Raw genomic sequence first — 5,391 nt, 5'->3', positions numbered from 1 at the left:
CCTGCCAGCAAAATCTTTTTTGCTAATGAACGACCGCCCGGATGTCCTCCACAAGATCCTTGGTGCACATCTTGTAGTATGTAGTCGGCACCCTCCAATCTGGCACACTTGAGCAAAGGTCGGGAGAAGGCTTTCTTGTATAACTGGTCTCCAATTAGAGTGAATCGTCCGACCTTTTTTCTCAACAACCGAGCCTCCTCATGGTTAGACGGGGTCGCTCCTGACCACAAGAATTCTACCAGCGCGGTCCTCCGGTTGTTCGGGAAAGTGAGCCCTTCTATCCGATCGATGGGTGCCACCAAGGACACTTGATTGATCGACTGTGTTATGACAATCGACGATAGTGAACTGGCTAGCTTCGCCAATTTATCTGCAGCCTGATTTTCTGATCGGGGGATCTTCTGTATGACGACCTCTTGAAAGTTGGACTTCAGTTTTTCGAAGGCATCGACGTAGAGCTTGAGTCGGACATTGCTTATCTTGAACGCTCCAGACAGCTGTTGAGTGACCAATTGAGAGTTTGAATGGATCATGATTTTGAGGGCTCCGATGTGTCAAGCGGCCTGTAAGCCAGCTATCAGTGCCTCGCACTTGGCTTCATTGTTTGTTGCCCTATAGTCCAGCCGAATGGGCAACTGCATCCGCTCTTCTGTGGGGGATATGAGTAACACGCCGATGTCGCTTCCCTGTTTAGTGGATGAGCCATCGACGTATATCCTCCAAATGACTTCCGGCTCAGAATTTTGTACTTCGGTGATGAAATCCGCCAAGGACTACGCTTTGATGACCATTCGGGGTTGGTATTGGATGCCAAATTTGTTGAGCTTTGTTGTCGATTTGATCAGCCGTCCAGACGCCTCTGGATTGAGGAGGACTCTTCCTTAGGGACTATTGGTCATCACAATGATGGAGTGAGCGAGGAAGTACGGGTAAAGCCTTCAAGTGGTGAGTACCAACGCATAAGCCAATTTCTCGAGATCGGTGTAGCGGGATTCAACGTCTTTCAATATATGACTCAGGAAATACACTGACTGTTCTATGTCGTTCTACCTGACTAGAGCTGAGTCGATCGCGTGCTCGATCGAAGATAGATAAATTCAGAGTGGCTCGCCGATAATTGGCTTGGCTAGTACAGGTAATGAGTTGAGGTACTCCTTAAGTTCTTGTAACGCTCGATCGCACTCCTTGTCCCATTGAAATTTGGTGGCTTGGCGTAGTATTTTGAAGAATGGCAAGCTCCGATCAGATGATTAAGAGATGAACCTGGACAATGCTGTTATCCGACCGGTGAGACGCTGAGCTTCATTCAAATATCTGGGTGGCGGCATGTCTTGTAGTGCTTTCACATTTCTAGGGTTCGCCTCGATGCGCCGCTCGGTAACGATATAGCCCAGGAAGTGTCCGCCTTTTATGCTGAATAGACATTTGTTTGGGTTTAGCTTTATCCCGTATGTCCTGAGCGTTTGACAGGTCTCCTTGATATTTGCATAGAGATCAACAGCTCGACGGGATTTTATTAGTATGTCGTCGACGTATACCTCCATGTTACGATCGATCTGCCATCGGAACACCTTGTTCATCAGCCTCTGATAAGTGGTTTCGGCGTTCTTTAGCCCGAACGACATGACGTTGTAGCAGAACGTTTCGTCGGCCATGATGAAGCTGACCTTTTCTTGATCCTTGCGGGCGAGCGGTACTTGATGATAACCCTGGTAGGCGTCGAGCATGCAGATCAGCTCACATCCCGCGGTGGAGTCCACCATCTAGTCGATCCGCGGTAGTGGGTAGAAGTCCTTTGGGTACACCTTGTTTAGGTCACGGAAGTTGATGCAGACCCGCCACTTGTTGCCCGGCTTGGAGACCAGCATGACATTTGTGAGCCAACTTAGGAATTGAACCTCCTGTATGTGGCCAACCTCCAGCAACTTCTCTATCTCTGATCGGATGATCAGGTTTTGTTCGGAGCTGAAGTCCCTCTTTCTCTGTTTCACAGTCGAGCGTTCGGTCGAACGTGAAGTTCATGCTGCCCAACACTTGGGGAGTGTTGGTTGCTACTCGGAATACCGTCCTAGTTCCCCTGTATAAAAATTTATACAAGCATAAAACTATCTTAGCTACCCATGTGCTCTACTGAAGTTAAATTTAGATTGCAAATGATGCTTAACATTATTAATCCAAATTGTCCTTCAGAAGTTAAACTTGGATTGGAAACGATACTTAACATTTTTACTTCAAGTCTAACCGAAGTGATCTTCCTAAGTTAAACTATATTACAGAAGTTATCAAATATCTATTTCAAAGATCGGCTTCCAGGTTAAACATGGCGAGGCACTAGGCCTTCTTGGGTATGAGATTATCCACCACTTCCTAGACAAAGCCTTTCAAAGAAATCAGATATTTAACTTCTTACAGTAAACTAGGTTTAACTATAGAGACCTCAATAGAAGCACAATATCGAAACGTGAAATCGAACAATAAAATCGATAACAAAAATGATAACCTAAAGTCGATAACCTCTTGTGTTTGGTTTTTCAAGATCTATACAAAAGATAAACTAGTTATGATGCGGAAACTAATAACTAGTTATACCTTTTGTAGATTATAGACATCTTGATCTTCTGTTGTATCCCTCTCCTTCTCTTGGACGTCGTGTGGGCGACGATCTTCCAAGATGAAATCCACCCAAGCTTCTTCCTTTGCTTCCAAGATCCGACCACCAACTAACCTCCAAGGGATGCTAGGCAAGAGAGCTTCCTTCTCTTCTTCTTCTCCTTCAAGCAACCGGCCACCAAGAGATCACCACACTAGATTCCACCGGCCTCCAAGGAAGAAAACAAAAGGAGAAGAGAAAAGGACAAGGGCCAACCACCAAAGGATTGGAAGAGAGGAATAGAAGATGTGTTATCTCATGAGGCACCCCTCCATCTCTTTTATAATCCTTGGTCTTGGCAAAAAAGGAAAGTTTTAAACATAATTAAAACTTTCTTATATTCCTTGCCAATGACTAAAAAGGAAAGTTTTAAAACAAAAAATTAAAACTTCCTTTAATGCTTGTCATGGCCGACCCTATACTTGTGCTCCAAACAAGGAAAATTTTAAATATAAAATTAAAACTTCCTTATTTGTTTCCGGTAAGAAATTTTAATAAATTTTTTTTTCTTTAAAATCCCTGATTGGTTATAAAAGGAAAATTTTATAAATTAAAATCTCTCTTTTAAAACATGTGGATGGTTACAAAAAAAGAAAGTTTTATCAAAAATTAAAATCTTCCTTTTAACTATAAATAAGGAAAGATATCAAACCTCTCTCTTAATCCTTTGTAGAAAGCTATAAAAGGAAAGATTTTAAAATTTAAAAACTCTCTTTTAAAACCATGACTTCCACAAAAGGAAAGATTTTAAAATTTAAAATACCCTTTTATTTTAATGTGGCCGGCCACCTAGCTTGGGCTCCAAGCTTGGTCGACCATAAACTTGGCTCCACTCTTTGGCTTGGCCAGCCATAGCTTGGGTTCCAAGCTTGGCTTGGCCGGCCACAACAAGATGGGTAAGAAGCTTGGCTTTAAGTGGATATAAGGCTTTATAAATAAGAGGCTACAAGAGGGATCGAGAGGAGAAATTGGTTTTGGTCTCCCGATGAGCTTGAGCTTCCTATGTTCGCCCCGAACACCCAACTCAAGTTCATCAATAATAACTCATACCACTAAAGAGTTATTATTGCACTACCGCACCAATCCCATATTACAATATGAGTTCCTTCTTATCATGAGTGTGTTAGTCTCCCTGTGTTTAAGATATTGAATGTCCACTAATTAAATGAGTTACTGAAAACTCACTTAATTAATATCTAGCTCCAAGAGTAGTACCACTCAACCTTATTGTCATGTCGGACTAAGTCCACCTGCAGGATTTACATGACAATCCTTATGAGCTCCTCAAGAGGATATCATCAACCTAGATTACTAGGATACAGTTTCATTCTATAATCAATAACACACCATATGAATAATATCATTTCCCAGCTTATCGGGCCTATTGATTTAACGAACTAAATCACACCCTTTAATAAATTAAAGAAATAAATATTAAGTATACATGTTTGTTATTATATCATGATTAAGAGTACGCACTTCCATAATAACAGAGGTTTTGTTCTTTTATGTACTCAGTATAAAAACAAACTACCTCAAATGGTCCTGTTCAATACACTCATAGCGTACTAGTGTAATTTTATAGTCAAGATAAACTAATACCAAATTACACTACAACTATTCCAATGGTTTGCCCCATTCCATCTTGGTTGTGAGCTACTATTTATAATTTATAAGGAACTGATAACATTATCTTCCGTGTGTCTCCTCACACCATGTTATCTATAATATAAATTAAATGGACAACTACACTTAGCATAAATGTAGACATTTGACCAATGTGATTCTTATTTCAAAATAAATATTTACACAAAAGCTAGACTTTTAGTATATACTCTAACAGGGATATCCCGAGAAGCTCGTGGGTCGACCATGCGAACACATCATGATTTTGTTGGAGACAGGCGATCAGCTTCGTCTTCTGCTCGGCCTCCAGATCAGCTGCTATAAAGGTAGTCGCTTCTGCTCGGCGAGGATGGATTTGGACTTCCTCTTTTTCTTCATAGACTAGAGTAGGAGACTTTTCAGCAATAGCACTAACCTCTAGCTGCGGGGTCTTCCGAGCGGACCTGGCCTCGATTTTTACCATTTCGACATAGCAGCGCCGAGTGGCCAGCTGGTCACCTTTGACCTTCCCTACTCAATCGTCTACAGGAAACTTGATCTTTTGACAGTAGGTAGAGACTATGTCTGGAACTCATTGAGGGCTGGTCGCCCTAGTATGACATTGTAGGCTGAGGGGGCATCTACCACGATGAAGTTTGTGGTTCTGGTCCTTCTGAGCGGTTCCTCTCCGAGCGATATGGTCAACCTACTTTGACCAATTGACAAAACCTCATTGCCAGTGAATCCATACAGTGGGGTCGTCATCGGCACTAGCTCACCTCGGTTAATCTGGAGCTAATCAAAAGCCTTTTTGAAAATCATGTTCACAGAGCTCCCTGTGTCAACGAAAATTCGGTGAATGGTATAATTTGTGATTACCGCTCAGATGATGAGGGCGTCATCATGAGGGACTTCTACTCCCTCGAGGTCCCGAGGTTTGAAGTTGATTTCGGGCCCGTTTGCCTTTTCTCGGCTGCAACCTACTGCATGGATTTTCAGCCGCCGAGCGTATGTCTTACTGGCTCGGTTAGAGTCACTGTTGATCGGTTCACCGATGATGATGTTTATCTCTCTCCGAGCGGTATTACTTCTATTTTCCTCCTCTTGAGCTGATGACCTATTTCGCTCATGCGCGG

Source organism: Zingiber officinale, chromosome 10A, assembly GCF_018446385.1.
Source record: "Zingiber officinale cultivar Zhangliang chromosome 10A, Zo_v1.1, whole genome shotgun sequence".
In the NCBI taxonomy this organism is placed as follows: domain Eukaryota; kingdom Viridiplantae; phylum Streptophyta; class Magnoliopsida; order Zingiberales; family Zingiberaceae; genus Zingiber; species Zingiber officinale.
Note: the sequence above shows the minus strand (reverse complement) of the source record.